Source organism: Anabrus simplex, chromosome 8 (assembly GCF_040414725.1).
Source record: "Anabrus simplex isolate iqAnaSimp1 chromosome 8, ASM4041472v1, whole genome shotgun sequence".
NCBI lineage: Eukaryota > Metazoa > Arthropoda > Insecta > Orthoptera > Tettigoniidae > Anabrus > Anabrus simplex.
This window is the reverse complement of record NC_090272.1, coordinates 16251187-16269209: the sequence shown is the minus strand read 5'-3', so window position 1 is coordinate 16269209 and position 18023 is coordinate 16251187. Positions and strand designations below refer to the sequence as shown.

Genomic DNA, 18023 nt, shown 5'->3' with positions numbered 1-18023 from the left:
TATCTATATGGATACGATAGAGCACACAAAAATTAAAACCAACATAAAAGGAATTCGTTTATGGTTCTGGTTTGTGGATGACACATTTGTCATAATTGACAAGAATGTCACCAATAGTAATGAAATATCAAATGAATTAAACAAGATCAACCCCAACGTAAATTTTACAAAAGAAGATGAAGATGGAGGCTCTTTAAATTTTTTGGCCACGAACCATCTACGCAGGCGTAGCAGGGGGAGAGGTGATACTCCCACGTGGCGCGTCCCAGGTGGCGGATAGGGGGGTCCTAACCGGCTTGCCAGCGGACTTGAGGGAAATAAAATACCTATCGCGGACCAAACACACTACCCCCTGCGGGTGGGGGGCGCACATGTAGAATACACCTGCGGTATCCCCTGCTTGTCGTAAGAGACACCAAGGGATGATTGAATTAGGACCATGAAACTACTCTTGATTCGTACCATCATGCGGGGAACACAATGGGTTGCATGTACTTGCGAGTAGTATCACTAAATTGGTACGAAATAGGTTTGTGATTAGTTGCAGTAAAAAGCCTGGCCTGGTGGATTCCAGTACCCGTGCGCTGTACCCATGTGAGCAACACCGCGGGTCTGGTCGTAGCCTGTGAGTTGTACCGCTATATGAGCGGCACCGTGAGTCAGCGTTGCCTGTGATTGGTACCCACTATGTGAGGAACACTACGGGAATACCGGCGCCCATGACTAGTACACCTAGGTGAGGAACCTTACCGGTTTGCGTTGGCAATGAGTGGCGCCATTGTGTGAGAAACACCATAGGTCTGCGTTTCCTGTACGAATTGCAATACTTGTGAGTCGTACCATCTTGTGTGGACCACCGGGAGTCTTCGCTACCTTTGATCAGTACCCCAAAATGACAAATAGCATGGTTCTACTCGCGACATGTACCATTCTGTGGGGCCTTAGACGTGAATTTAGCACCCCTCCAGACATCAAGCATTATTGTGCTTTATAAATGGTCCCTTTATCAGTAATACTCTAACTACCTTTTTGTGAGTCTGGTCCACTGTTTTTGTTTGTTTGTTTGTTTTTTGTAGGGTTCATGTCCATCCATTCATTCTTTATGACATTTTTATTTTATTTTAGTCAATGGATAAATTTGATTTTTTGTTATTTCATTTCGTACCATTAAGGGCCGATGGCCTCGATGTTAGGCCCCTTTAAACAACAGGCATCATCATCATAAATGTTTTGGATATAAAAGTTACCCGATCTAATAACTCCTTTGAATATCAAATTCATAGAAAGCCTACACCCTCGTCAATTACAATAAATAATTCTTCATTACATCCTGGATCGCAAAACGAGGCATCTTTTTACAGCCTAATATATCGAACCATAAGAATCCCCTTATCTCCCGTAAATTTGAGAACTGAATTAAATTACATAAGAAATCTTGCAGTAACCAATGGATACAAAATTGAAATGATAAACCGTCGGATATATAGAATAAAAAAACAAGCTATTCACTAACCTCTAACCAGATAAGCCCAACAGAAATAAACATGCCGTTTTCACATATAATAGCCCAACTATTCACCAAATTACTAATACCTTCAACAAGTATAATATAAACGTAGCTTACAGAACAACCAATACTTCACAGAACATATTTTTAATTATAATAAAATAAATAATAATAATAACAGCAAATATTTAAGTTCAGGAGTATAGACGTTGACATGTTCGCAGTGTGGTTATTCGTACGTTGGCCAGAATGGACGAAGTTTTATTACAAGATATATGGAACATTTCAATGCCGACAAACATAACAAATATTCCGCTATGAATACACACATGAAGGAAACGGGCCACCATTTTACCTCAATAGCAAAAGATCTGACAATAATAAGGAATACTAACAAGGGAAAACTACTAAATAGATTGGAAAATATTTGTATTTATCTGGATAAAACTTTTAATAAAGACCGCAACCTTAATGAAGACACGGAGATTAAGAGTTCTTTATACACATTAATACCTAAGTTATTGAAAACAGTTATCCCAAATCAAAAGAAAATTCTGCATATATTGCATAGTTGCCAATTCAACAACTCCATCTACCCCCCAATACTAAACCTACAATTCCCCCTCCCGTACCGATACCAATAAATATTACTCCGCCCAATTCTTCCCTCCCTCAACCCGTCCCACTCCCTCCGCCACACCCATACAATACGCGTTGCAGGAACGCCAGTCAGACTAACGCTAATAACAGAACAAGATAGACACTCCACGGCATTCGAGTAAGTATCCATTTTTACGTAACCCATCACACTATACAATCACATCCATTATTTATACACACACATTAAATGCGTTTTTATATTTCTTTGCAGTTTATCAACATTCTAACCATTGAGATTTACACAACAAATGGGAAGACTACTGATATAGTGATATAGTGATTTTAACGTCTTCTCACCTGAATGTGTTTTAGCCAATTTAACTCAAGAAGAAATACCAAATGTTCATTCCTGATCTAATTTTCTACAATAGGAACATATGTTTTATACATATTTTATCCTTCAAATCTACTTGGTGGTTAACACGACAATAATATTGAGTTTCGCAAAAAGTTAAAAGAAGAGGATCCATTTCAATTCCAGACGAATGCCGATTAAAAAACTTCCTGCCAATATCAATATATATATTTTTAGACAATATTGTAAAATAGTACTACAATAGTTTTAACTTGTGTTTGTAACATTCACGTCAAACTTTTAAATCATGATATTGTCCGACTCGTTGGCTGAATGGTCAGCGTACTGGCCTTCGGTTCAGAGGGTCCCGAGTTCGATTCCCGGCCGGGTCGGGGATTTTAACCTTCATTGGTTAATTCCAGTGGCCCGGGGGCTGGGGGTTTGTGCTGTCCCAACATCCCTGCAACTCACACACCACACATAACACTATCCTCCACCACAATAACACGCAGTTACCTACAAATGGAAGATGCCGCCCACCCTCATCGGAGGGTCTGCCTTACAAGGGCTGCACTCGGCTAGAAATAGCCACGCGAAATTTAAAAATCATGATATTGAAAATAACTTTTAACATCACAACGTCTCTTTCCAATTTTATATGACCAATAATTGTAAACAGTCTTAATTGTAATTATTTGTTTTAAGGTTATCCATTGTGCTGATGATGCCCATTAAGAAGGGCGAAACATGTTCACGATCTTTCTATTTTTTATAATTATTTAACCACAAAATGTGGTATTGTAATTATTGACTAGGATAACATTAAACGAATATTTTTAAACTGTATGTAATCACTGTCGTCAATACGGACCAAGAATGAGGTTAATGCTTGTAATATAGTAACACAATATGCCGTAAATCTATCCCACACGACTTCAAAAAATTTTCAAAATTGAATTAATAATTATCGGTGAGGACAATGATTTTTAACTCACACTAGACTGTTAAATGGGACAGCTGGAATAATCGTAGAAGACACACACACGTTCTAGCTATTCTAATAGAGACCAATAATCATTCACACACAAATGACAATACTACCATATCCCATGTGAAAGAAGGATGAAAATATTCAAAACTACTGCAAGACTAGAAGAAATATTACCACTAATGAATAAGTAAGCATTATTTCTACAAAGATGAACAGATAAACATTATAAAAGAGTACTTAAATGAATGATGGAACTGGATCTAGGCCTATGATCTGGAACGTGTGGTAGGTGATCTGCCCTCGGTCGTTATCTCCCCATGTCAGAGATCGCCTACATCTTAGCACACCATTGTAGCCGTGATGTTCAAAGTAGAGGTGTGGTAGGCTTCCTCTTCACAGTGTAGCAGCGTCTTGAAATACTCGATCCAACACGTTCTTCTCGTACAGTAGAAGCTGAGGTGTTCCGAACACACACGCGATGAATTTGAAGATGAAAAGTACGTAACTTGTTTTTGAAAATCTGCCAGACTCGTTGATCCAAATATTATTGAAGGGTGACTGATGGTACTGCCGTATAATTAGTCCAAGAAGCGTCTGCGTTGTGAATGTAAGAACAGCGTCGTCGAAATACACAGCTGAAGAGAACGTTTCTTCTAGAAACTGGGGTATTTAAGCATATTCAGCACAAGGGGTGTGTCACTAGAATTGTCTAGCCTTTCAATTCTCGAAAGTACTTCCGTCTGAAACTTGACATGCGCGATTCGTGTCGAGGTGACCTTGGCTCCTCTCAGTAGGTCACGTGGGGACAGCTGACAGCTCAATAAAAAAATACATCGCTCCCCTCGCCAACAAGAGCGGTTCTGTACAAGTGAGACCGTCTCTGTAACACAGGGCTGAAGAATATCGCCCGTGCTAATGGAATAATAATCTTGCACTCGCAGACACAATACTTATTGTAGGCCAAATTTGAAGGGGGCATCATCTCCCTTGGTTGGAAATGATTTAGTTGATAAATTAAATCATTAGCACACAGAAATGTAACGTTAGAATGTACTGTACCCTGAAAATTTGCGTTTTCACAGTTCTGAGTCACTCTGTTCCCGTTGTATTTTGTAAGCTATCTCGGCACGTATCCTCCTATTATCAACTTCCAGAGCTGCACCTAATAAGCGAAGCTGATCTAGTACAGTGGTCCGTAGATTCTGACATTCCTTGCACATCTCTTCCGGCATATTCACCTGCGTTGATACGTGATGGTGCGCTGGATCCTCATTTTATCCCATAATGAATCTTCTTCGGTGATCACATTAATTGGACCAGTTTTTGACTGCTTAGGAAAATATTAACTCCTTAAATTAGCGGCGTTGTGGGTGGCTTCATATGTCTTGTCTAAGCTCTGAAGTTTATATGCATTGTTTCCAAAGACTTTAATGATTATGTACGGCCCAACGAAGAGTAGGGTAAGTTTTGACATATAATTAATTTAGAATTTGTTATTTTCAAATGTGCCATCCTTGAGTAAATTTGACCAAATGTCCATCCATAAATTTCACACAATTATTCAAAATTTAGAAAGATGGCCATCTCCTAATTATTCCAGCAGGTGGTTTTCTTTATAGCTCCTTTACTATAATCAACACTACTGTTGTCTTCCCTTCTTTCGGTCTGCACCTCCTGGTGTTTTGGACTCTTCTTTTTGATGATATCTGGGTTCATGTCCTGCTCGAGCATGACGTGTGTTCCCTCTCTTCGTGTCGCCAATCTCGCTTCCTTCCCTCAGTTCGGCGAGTATCGGTTTCTCTCCTCCATCTTCCTCTCTCGTTGTCGTACGGTCTCCGCCTGGTATTTCGGTCGGAATAATCCCAATTTCCTCGGTTTCCAAATCTTGATCTGGGAGAACGATCCCGCGCTGACCTTACTTCCGGAGCTCTGTTCCAACTTCTTCCTTGGTTGTTTGGAGCCTGGAAAACTTGTTGCTCAGGTCCACTGTTACGCTTGGGTTGTTCTCTTGAGGTCATATCCAGCTGTCTGAGGATAGCCTCGGCTTGGATTGCCGACTGAACATTAGAGGCAGTCATGATCCTCTGGATTTCTGCTGGTAATTGTCACACGATTACTTTCGGGTTCCGACGGAATTTCCGTAATTGGCTGGAGAAAAACTCTGAAAACCGTGTCGGAGTGGATGAGGCGTACCATTTAGCATAGAGTTCAGTTTTCAAATTATTCTGAATATCTAAATTCCAGTACTTCTCGAGGAAGGCTCGCTTAAATCCCTCGAAGTCGTCGAAAGCATTTCTGAAGGCAGTAAACCATGTTAGGGCGGAGTTCTCCAAGTATCGCTTCGTGACACGCAACTGGCGCTCTGGCGGAATTTTTGCGTTCCTGAAATAGTCTTGGAGCTCATTAATGAAACTCTTAGGAGTAAATCCCTTTACATTACCGTAAACCGGGGTTACTTTGTGACTGCAGGGGTTACTTTTGACAGGTGCGCGCCAAATAATAATTTCATATTTCGCGGGATATGCATTGATGGTCTGACGATGAACACTATATGTTTTCACTCCTCAATAATGCTGCTACCTGTGTGTCCAATGATAATGTCCTAAGTGTTGGATTGTTGGCAACAGAGATCCTTTTGTTGTATTGTACTGAGCACGTGATTTTGTGAACAGCGGGAAACTTTTGTCGGCGACAGAAAACGTTAATGAGGTACACCCATCAAAGTAAGTGGAAATGTTAATTTCATGTTTCCTGATAAAAATGCAGGATCCGCATGACACTTTGAGCTTTCTTTCAGTTATTTATGTTAAAATAAAATAAAGAGGAGAAGTTTAAGGGGTAACTTTGTGACAACAATGACTCTGCCACAAAGTAACCCCAGTGTTCTAAAATTGCCTTTTTTAGTAATGTGGAGTCTGAAAACGATATTCCAGTATACTGAAGCAAGAATGTCCATCTCTTGTTAAGATCTAATTGAGAAATAGTTAAAAATGGTCTGAATAATCTACGTTCTTGATGCAGGAAATGTAGTATTTGCCCTCTAAGCCAGGAAGAAATGCTGAAGCACATGTATAACAGGGCAATGGATGTAGAAGGTGATGCTGTGAAACAAGCTGTAAGTTTCATTGAGCACTTGAATCTCAAAGGGGGTAAGGTAACAAATAATGGGTGAAGAAAGGGGAGATGTATAGATGTGCCACCTGGAAGAGGTATGACAGCTCAGATTTTGACACTGTAGATGAGATTCCTAGCTGTAGTGGCACCGACGGAAACTGTCCCTCAAAGAATATTAACGACACCCGAAAGGAGAATTCAAGTAAAAATGACAATGATGACATCTGTACTGAGTCAAAAGACAACTCGTTGCATGAAGAAGAATTTAATTCTGACCCTGAAGAACTTCCTATTCGTGAAAATCGTATCTTGGAATCCGATGATAAGATTGTTGGGACACGCATAACTGTACTGTCCAAGAATCGTAACAAAAGTATACAACCAAGGTGCAGTTGTCAGTGCTATGGATAGCACCGTGGAGTGGGTGGATATCAAAGTGCAGTTGTCAGTGCTATGGATAGCACCATGAAGCGGGCGGATATCAAGGATGAAATATAGTATGCAGATGACAAAATATGGTGTAAAATTAGTCCAACCATACAAAGGAGAAAACTTGAAATCTATGACATTCCAGAACTCACAAAACACAGCAAAAAGTAAACAGTTTGTAAACTATTCACTCTTTAATGATGCAGATATTTCAAATGGTTATATCTCAGGTTTAAAAAAATATACAGTGTGTTGTATTATCATGGTTATGAAAGAAATTCTCCTTTTATATTTAGCCAGAGTCTTAAGTAATGACTTAATTGGGGTAACTTTGTGACATCTGCACCAAACATGGAAATACAATGGTAAAAAGATTGTGTCACAAAGTAACCCCACCTAACGGGGTAACATTGTGACAAGTTCTTCTTGAAATATTAAGTGATTAAATGTAAATACACATATAAAAATTATTTCAAAACATGAATAAAGGATGGAAGAATACGACAATATAGAAAAACCTTAATACATAATGATATTATTCTTATTATCCTGAAGAAATCGCCAAAACTGTCACAAAGTAACCCCAGTTTACGGTATTGAATTTCTTCAGTTGGTCTTCGTGCAGTCCGATAATATTTACAACCTTCGTCTGACCCATAGTGTTTACTGTGTTCGATCCGCTATTCTCGGGGGTCAAAAAAGGTTTGTGTTGTTAACTGGGTTGACAGTATTTATCCTGATGTCTTGCTTGGGAGTAGAAGATGGGATTTCCCCGGACATTTGTTTTTATAACTGGCTTTGTTTCTCGAGCAGGGTAGCTGTGAGGAGGTTATTACTCTCACCCTGAAGTTTTAACATTTTTATCTCTTGAGCGAGATCCTGAATTCCTCCCTTAAGTTCTTGTTTACAAGCTTCGGAATCAGCTCTGCCCTTCCCTATTTCCTGAGTAAGTGTGGTTTTCACGACCTTGAGGTCTTTCTGATTCTCTTCTATTGACTCGTAGAAATATTCCAACCGCTCAGAAGTAGTGACTTGTGACACCTTAATCTCGGCTATGACTCCTTTTTCCACTTGTAAAGGTCTCGTAAATGCCAGTAAATTTCTCTTGCCCCAGGCTGATTTAGTAGCCGCGAGGTCTGCCGTATTATCGTTAATTTTCTCTTCGATGCTGTGAAAGTTTTTCTCAACCTCATTCTTGTATTTGTCCAGTCCTTGCCAAATGCCTGTCTGCACTGTTGCTAACCTCTCACTAAATTCAGTGGACATTGTCGAAATTGATTTGGTGATGCCCGCTAGAATTTCACCTTTAAGGTTGGAAAATCTTTGTTGGACCGACACTAGTTCGCTCTGAACCGACGCAAGTTTTCCACTGAACAATTTCACATCCGTGTGGAGTTTTCGTATGTTTTCATCAGCCCGAGTCTGAATTTCCTCTAAAGCAGTTTGGAGGTGCTTTTTCAGCTTAACCTGATTTTCATTCAATTCACACCTTAAGCTGGCCTGGTTTTCATTAAGTGCTTCGGTCATGTCCTGCTTTTAACTGTCTTTTAGGTGGGCCATTGCCTCCTGGCTTCGGCGTTCCAAGTCCAACAATGAATTTCGTAAATCCTCCATAATTATTAAATAACGCAGACGACAGTTCTAACAATGGGGAGCTAACGAGCGGAAGCAGATTTTCAGAGATCCATTTCATCAAACACGTGTGGACAAGATTTACAACCTTAGGGACCTTAGGAGAAGACCTGAATTAAATTAAAATGGTAGTTGATTGTCTAAATTTAATTTTAGTGCATTATCGCCTGGAAATAAATTTCCCTATCCTTCGTCAAGTTTTTTGTTTTTGGACAATACAACACGGCCCTACTCTAACTTTAACATGTGTGCTGTTAGCCACAAAAATGTGGGCAAATAAATGTCATGAAATTAACCTGTATAAAATTAATTTGCCGCCGCATCTTGCTCCTGTCCAACATGGGACACTACAAGATCGAGTCCTTGTATTGGGAAAGCCAATATCGGGCCCCTAAATTTGGCCGGCAATATTTACCTGCCCCCTTCTTACCGGGCTTGCTCAGCCGGAGAACGGGACTCCCAAGGGTGGACCGTTCGTTGTCTGGCTTTGTTTATTTTTGAAGGCTGGGAAAGAGACAAGGATTAGCGACAATAATACAAAAATATCAAACAACAGGTTTTTGACATTTATTACAAACTAGCACTCAGCAATAACAAATTAAATAAACAAATCTTGATGGTTAATTATTTTCTCTTCCGCCAGTTCATTTAACACTGCACATAATCTCTCCAATATCATTGACGACATTAATTCTGTAAATATGCAGATGGATGTTAGCCTACTTCTGGCTCAACGAAACAACAACAAAATGTATACTTTTCATAGGAGGACCCCCTCTCAATAATGTCATTATTATCTACAAGTTGAAAGAAAATAAGAACTGTCTGATTCATATTTATCTTGGACATCGAAATATCAGACCTATTTGTGTCTACATTTATTATCTCAAAATAAAACTTTCCTTCTTTAATATACTGAATTAAAGGTTACCTCAATTGCATTGGAAAAATTATGAAACCAAAATCTTATCAAAATGTTACTTTAAAAAATCTCCATCGGACTAGATTTCACAAAATCGTGTTTGTACCATAATTATTACTCTGAAACTTTCTCCAGTATTTCAGCAGACAAACGTGATCTCAATCTTTAGTATCTGACACTTCTAAGGAAAATTTTAACGTCGTAGGCTTTACAAAAAGAAATGGTGAACATCGTCCACTGAAATAATTCTTTCTTATTCATAACTCTGTATGATACTCTGAACCTTTCTTTACTTAAATTCAAAATAAAATTCACTAAAGGTCTTACTCTCAAAAAGTTAGATCAACTCAAACAACGATGCTGACAACCAGGACTCAACGTAACGAGCACGTGGCCAGGTCAAAACCATAGTCAAAGAAAATATCGCAATTCACTTAAATAATTATCAATCACACACACAGCATTCACACTAAGGTACACGAGAATTATTTACAACGAATTCTAGCCTTTGAATATTGTATTTGATTTTTATCCTAGATATTTGAAATTTCTCGATGACGGTATCGGGTAAAGGAAAATTCATTTACGTCCCTCAGAAATGCGATGAAGTCTGGATGATCACTTAGTTAAAGATGATGAAATTTACAACGTTGGTCATGATAACATCAGCGGTTGATATCTGAAAAATTGCCGTCTACAGAAACGCACATAGTACAGGTCAAATATTAGCATTCGCTTTCATGGTTCATGACTCACGACATTATTATTACTCAACTCCACGTCAACCAATTAACACGTGCTCCACTTGAAGAAATTACGTCCAACAACACGTATTCTCCAAATAAGACTCAATAAATGGATTCACTAGTCAATAACACACAGTAAATGATCCATTCTAGAGACAGTAAAAGACAATAAATGATCCGTCGAGATTCTGCCGTATTCCAGGCTCATATTCATCCTAATTGAGCACACATTAACATCTTACACACAAGACCAAGCAATATTTAAACTCATGACCCGTATTCATTTATTTAACCCGAGATAAAAATTTATTATTATTATTATTATTATTATTATTATTGTTACCGCGTTTTGATGGTAGGTAGAGGTGTAAGAAGGTGCGGGCGTGAATGGGTCTCAAACTACGGAATCAAAGTTAACGTAAAATTTAACAAGGTTATATTTTCTTTTCAATATTAAGTAATAACAAAGAACAGGTACTTAGTAGCCGAAACACAATTTGAAATGTACAATTGCAGGGGTTACAGAGTTTGGGCTTCGAGCCCTGAGTTCACAATTTTTGAGCAACTAGCCCAACTTTCCGATATACAAATTTTAACAAAGGGGCAGAAGACCCCAATCAAACCCTGGAGCACTGCTCCAAATTACACAGTAAAGCCTCCTCGAGGCACACAACACTCCGTTTCCAAAAGTGCCACTCGCTCTTTCATTTAAGCCTTTCCCAGGCCACACCAAACTCCACCTTCAAGTTGTCCGTCAACGGACATAAACACAGGGGTAAAATACCCAGTCTACTGAGGTCTATTAAATGAAAAGCAGGTTAATTAAATGACCTCTAAAACAATTTGAGAGGAGGCGAACTTGCACTCCTAATACACTTCGATTTTAAGACCTACTTTGGCTCTTAGGCCACTGATGCAAGGGCTAATCCCATACTACAGAGGTGACTTAGAAAAGAACAATTTGTTTTACATTATCGAAGAATACGTTGAGAAAAATAAGTTCACCTCCGAACAATATGAGTGGGAGCTCGAGAGGGTTAGCACTCTCTATCCCAGAATGTAGCTTTACAAGAGAATCGAAGAAAAGAGTAGTTACATTTTAGGAAAAGGTTACATGGTAGAACGCTTCGCACCCGCCCCGAGAGTTAAACTGCTGAGCAAGAAAAGAAAGAATTTATTAATCGGCCATTACCTTATTGTTGACCGCTGCAGAAGAAAGAGGCGCTACCCGCCTCCTGCGATGTACTTAATACACTGAAAGATGGAACAGAAGTGGCACGGAGACCCAAAAATCAGCAGTTTATAACCTCTCGTGGAAGGTTCTAGGCGTTAGGGGAATGAAAACACCCGCCCACAATTATTTTATTGGCTAGGACCCCGCAATCGATTCAAGTTGGGGGAAGATACATCTGATTGGATAGAAATTAATTTAAGAAATTCGGGATTGGCTACATGCAAAACAAGGGGAAAGAGAGGGGTATACAGCCAACTTAAACAATAACAGAAAGAAATTTAGCAAAGAACAAACATTTGAAATAAAAATTTCTTCAACAAAATAGTTCTTTGACTCCGCACTAGGTTGCACTATTGTTGATCTTCAGTAGTGTCCTCTAGAAGAGAAAGTTCACACTTCTTACTTCAAGCTAAATAAAAACACATCAAAAGTGACACAGTTCAAAAACTCAAAATTTTCCACGTGGTGACATCTTCTGAGAAAGTAGAGAATTAATAGAGTAGATAAAGTTCAACCTTCCTCCAGAAGAGGAGTTTCAACTGGCGCAACTTTTAAATAAACGGTGTAGAGGTGTACCGCCCGGTACAATTATTATTATTATTATTATTATTATTATTATTATTATTATTATTATTATTATTATTATTATTATGAGATGTGCTAGATCTCAAATTCGTGCAAACTAGGATTCGGCAATATGCCAGATGACACTAACACGCCTTGAATCATACAGGAAGAAAACCTTATATAGAAATCCGGCGTAACACAACATACCGTAAATCTCTCCCACACGGCTTCAAAAAAATTTCAAAATTGAATTACTGATTATCGGTGAGGACAATGATTTTTAACTCACACTAGACTGTTAAATGGGACAGCTAGAATAATCGTAGAAGACACACACACGTTCTAGCTATTCTAATAGAGGCCAATAATCATTCACACACAAATGACAATACTACCATATCCCATGTGAAAGAAGGATGAAAATATTCAAAACTACTGCAAGACTAGAAGAAATATTACCACCAATGAATAAGTAAGCATTATTTCTACAAAGATGAACAGATAAACATTATAAAAGAGTAGTTATATGAATGATGGAACTGGATCTCTGCCGATGATCTGGAACATGTGGTAGGTTATCTGCCCTCGGTCGTTATCTCCCCATGTCAGATCGCCTACATCTTAGCACACCATTGTAGCCGTGATGTTAAAAGTAGAGGTGTGGTAGGCTTTCTCAGTCGTCTTTGAGTCAGCAAGGAGTGCGGATGTGCTGAGTGGGGCGCGGAGCAATGGGTAATACGTTGTCACAGTACAGGATAGCGATTGGTAGCTGGAACTGTAAAAAGGGAAGCAGAATGGAGACAAGAATGGAGCTGAAGGGTGAAAAAAGTAGGATGGTGGCTACTCTACTGGTGGCGGCGGTGGTGATGGTGCTGTTGATAATAGGAGTGGAAGTTAATCCTGGCCCAGGTCCAGTGGGTTCCATTGGGTGGGAAGAGTTCGAAGCGATAAGAGAGATGGTAAGAGAGGCTTGTCAGACGGAGCAAATACGGGAAATGTTTCGAGAGCTATCCAAGGAGTTTATGGACCTAAAGTTGAGTATTAAGGAAGACGTAAAGAAGATATTAGATGAGAAATTGTGTAATAAATATGAGTTGGACTTGTTGAAACAGAAAGTAAGAAGTTTGGAGCGGGACCTGAGAGAAACTAAGAGATTAGTAGAGAAGGGTGAGCAAGAAAGTGTGAGAAAGAATATTTTTATATGGTGTCCAAGAAGAGGAAAAAGAGTCAAAAGTGGAACTAGTATACAAAGTGGTGGAAGTGATCCAGAGTAGGATGAAGATCAACTTTAGTGAAGTTGATATAGACGATGTGCATCGTGTGGGGAAAGTCAAGGGAAGGAGGCCCATCAGAGTAAAATTATTATCCACGTTGATGGCTGATATTGTGATAAGAAAATTGAGCAACTTAAAAGGAGTGGAAGTGTGGATAAGAAGGGAGGTGAACAGGGAAGCCATCGAGAAGAACAGGATCCTGAACAGACATTTAAGAGACGCAAAAAACAAGGCCTTAAAGCATATATTAGAGGGCAACAATTGGTGGTTGGAGACGGCAAATGGAATCGTATATGCGGGGTAGGCCGGCTAAAAAACTTTATGAGGAACACCAACAGCAGCAGAAGAAGTCCTTGACGGCAGAGGAAGTAGCAAAGAAGGACATAAGGAGAAGTGGCAGTGACATAGAGGAGAGTGATATTACGGAAGTGAGCGAAGTCCACATCATATCAGGTGCAGAAAGTAGAGAACTGCTGAACAGCAGTGCCAGCAACCAGATGGTCGGGAATGCAGAGACCTTGAAGAATCAGCGCAACGTAGAGGTGGAGGAAGCAAGTAATGTGTCACGAGTGGTGCGGAGTGAAGGGAAAGGTGCGAATGAAGATAATAGTAAGCAGGGTAAAGATTCATCCTCCCCGAGTAAAAGGAATACAGAAATTAAAATAGAGAGAAGTCAGATGCTAAATAAGGAAAGATCAATAAGTTTGAAGGATTTATGGAGAAAGAAAAAGCGTAGGTACGATGAAAGGGAAGGAGTACGAGAGAAAGGAAGAAGAAGAGAGAGATGGAGAAGACTTGCAAGGAAGAGTGACAAGGAGTAGGGGTGGAAGTTGAGAAGCACAGAAGCAGAGAGGGGGAGGGAATAAATGGCTAGATATGACGATAGGGTTGTGGAATGTTGAGGGGTTGATGGGGAAGCCAGGGAATAAAGAAATAGAGAAACTAGTAGAGACTTGGTTGGGGAAAGGGGTAGAAATTGAATGGGATGGGTATAGAGTAGTCAACGTCACAAGGAAAAATGGGGAGGATGGGGGAAGAAACCCTGGCGGGATAACAGTTTTAATAAAAAATGAGATAGTAGGGAGAGTAGAGAAATACAGAATGAGGTAGAAGGGGTGGTGTGATTTAGAATTAGAATGGGAAGTGAAGAGGAGGCAATTTGTCTAGCTCTATTGTACAATCATCCTAAGGATGGTAGGCTTCCTCTTCATAGTGTAGCAGCATCTGGAAATACTCGATCCAACACGTGGCGATTCTCTTCCTTCTTCTCGAACAGTAGAAGCTGAAACTGACAAACAATTTTAGGAGGTGTTCCGAACACACACGTGATGAATTCGAAGGTGAAAATTACGTATCTTGTTTTTGAAAATCTGCCAGACTCGTTGATTCAAATATTAGTGGTTGTACTGCCGTATAATTAGTCCAAGGAGTGTCTGCGTTGTGAATGTAAGAACAGCGTCATCGAAATACACAGCATAAGAGAACGTTTCTTCTAGAAACTGGGGTATTTAAGCATATTCAGCACAAGGGGTGTGTCACTAGAATTGTCTGTAATTGGCCGACGTCTAGCCTTTCAATTCTCGAAAGTACTTCCGTCTGAAACTTGACATGCGCGATTCGTGTCGAGGTGACCTTGGCTCCTCTCAGTAGGTCACGTGGGGCCTGCTGACAGCTCAATAAAAAATACATCGCTCCCCTCGCCAACAAAAGCGGTTCTGTACAAGTGAGACCGTCTCTGTAACACAGGGCTGAAGAATATCGCCCGTGCTAATGGAATAATAATCTTGCACTCGCAGACACAATACTTATTGTAGACCAAATTTGAAGGGGACAATATGAGAGAGATGTTCTTCGAAGGTTTCCGAATACATCACAACGTCGTCAAGATAAGTATACACAAATTTGAATTTGATATCAGATAGTATGGAATGTAGCCTGGTGAGTACAGCTGCCATGCTAAGTAAAAAACGGAATCCTCTTGTACTCATATGAGTTCCAGTCCGTGATAAAGGCAGTTAAATGTTTACTCTCTTCAGCCAGAGGAATTTGGTGATAAGCTTGATTGAGGTCAAACACTTAATAGAATTTAGCACCATAAAAAATGAAAATCAAGTATGCGAGATATGTAAGATAATCCTATTGAGACCCATGTAATCAGTGACAAGCCTAAAGCCACCTTGAAGCTTAGGAACTAGGAAGATGGGGGAATCACAGGCAGAAGTTGAAGCTCCGATTACTCCTCCAAGCATCTTATCTATAATTTCCCTTAGAACTTTCATACGCGGAGCAGAAAAACGATACGGAGGTGAACGAACAGGAATGCTATCACATCAATTTTATTTTCAGCCACATTAGTTACCCCTAGTAAATACTGCGGGGAATTCATTGCATAATTCACGTATCTGTTGAGCTTGTTCACCTGTCAAATGATTGAGGTCAAACCTTCAGCAACTTGGTCACAAGCATCAATAGAACAAAAAAGTTTAGCAGAACAAGGAAGATAATTAAAAAACGGGAGGGTTTAGTTAGTACAAAATTCAATGGACAGACAACGGTTATGAGCATCAAGGATTAACCCTACATGAACAGCAGAATTATAACCAAGAATGATGTCATGTGATAATCCTTTAGCTACAATAAAAATACACTTCCAGGTGAAATGATTGATACGAATTTTGACCTTAACAGAACCTATAACATTCCAGATAGAGCCGTTAGTGGCATGAAATACAGGTGGCGCAGGTACAACGTAAGAAAGTTTACAAATAGATTTAATTTTAGAAAACCAAGACCAATTAATGGCAGAGGTAACACTGCCGGAATCCACTAGCGCAAATGCAGGTTGATTATTGATTTCCATGGGATTAATTGGAAATTTATTGTGAACACCCCGAAATACCCTTGCAGTCAGCAGGACAAACTACATAGTTGTCATTGAAATAGATATCGCCGCATTTAACCAAATCATTCACACACTGGCTTCCATTGTCAGTAGCTTTTTCTAGTCAGAAGTGTTGATTAGCATTACTCTGATTGAAATTAGTAGAGGGAGGAGGATAATTAGGAACAGGGTAAACACCACTCTGAATTTGGGGGTTAGGATAATTACTAGCAGGAAAACTTCTTTTCTTCACCAATGGACACTGGTTTCTTAAATGGTTCTTTGACCCACAAGCAAACCATTTTTTGAAATAGCTCCAAGACTGTAGGCCTTCAGACCAGAGGGCTGCCCAGAAGAACCTTTTGGAAGGTGTTCATTAACTGGTCTACAACTATTTAGCTTTAATACATGCAACCTTTCAATCGCTAAGAGATTCGAGACATTTTCGAAATGATACGTATGAATGGTACTCAGGCGATATTCCACTCATTATACTATCGACCATATTTCCCTCATCAATAGATAGTCTAAATACATTGCAATATAACTTAAGATCACCGACATAGTTAAAGAGACTTTCAAAATACAACTGGACTCGAAAACAATGTTTGACTGTTAAATCCTTCTTTGCTCAAAAAAGGAATAATTTTTTTAAGATACCATCATGAAATTGATCCAATGTACTTTCTGTACTATTGTTCTGCATATCCAAAAACATGTAATCCAATATCCACGGAATATATTTTGGGATTGTGCCATGTAATTAATTATAAACACACACTACGCGTTTCAAAAAGAATCTTGCATTTCTTCATCACGAGACAACAGAGAAATGAAACTGCGCATTAAAGGTTGCTAGGAGAAAGTAACAAGGAACATAAAATGGTGCCCTAAGATGTAAAAGGGATGCCATTTTAGCTCCATACTAGAGACAACGAATGGTAACAGTAAAGCATCATTCTCTAATGGTTCTGATAATAGGTAGCCATGATTCACTGAGGTTGTAGCCTGTATCGCTCTTGAAATTATCTGGGTGTTTACATATTTCAACCGCCTCTCTGATAATTCATGCACGATATTGCTTTATACAGGCAAGAACATCCTCTTCTTGGAACAAGACATCATGACCAGGTGTTAAGGCATGATCACCAACAGCTGATTTATCAGGTTGGTTGAGCCTGATACACCTGGTATGTTCTTTGACGCGAGCACATACCTTTTCGAAGTCTGCCCAATATAAACCTTGCCACAAGTACAGGGAACTCTGTAGATACCAGGTTGTTGCAATTTAGGCAAACTATCCTTAGTTGGTCGCAGGAGTTGCCTAATCCTAATTGATGCTCCAAAAACAGTTTGTACATGCTACCTATGTAAGATTTTAGCAATACGATTAGTCGTGTTATGTATGTAAGGTAGGTAAGCAGTTCCTTTTACATCTTTTTCCTTAACAGATTTCCGATTATGCGTCGATTTCAGAACTGTTGAGATCAAAGCTCTGCTATAACCGTTGTAACCGTCCAGGCTTCTCCAGCCAAACTAATTTAATGTACTATCATTTTACGCGATATCACTCGATATCAACTTTATCCGCCATCGGCAATTATTCGTTATATCATATTTATTCAACGTCAAGCATTTGTAAATAAGGCTTTTGCAATCATATTATATAATTATAACATCATTTATTATTTAAATTATTATATTAGGTAGGATAGGAATTCATTATGTATTGTAGATATGGTCAATATGTTGAGACATAGTTGTCATTTCA

The 18023-nt window shown here is 39.3% G+C and overlaps 1 protein-coding gene across 1 annotated transcript in view; it reads left to right on the top strand.

Annotated features, from left to right (window-relative positions):
• LOC136879203 (WD repeat-containing protein 73) overlaps nucleotides 1-18023 on the top strand; it is a 257255-nt gene that overhangs the window by 224384 nt on the left and 14848 nt on the right. The window lies entirely within an intron of this gene.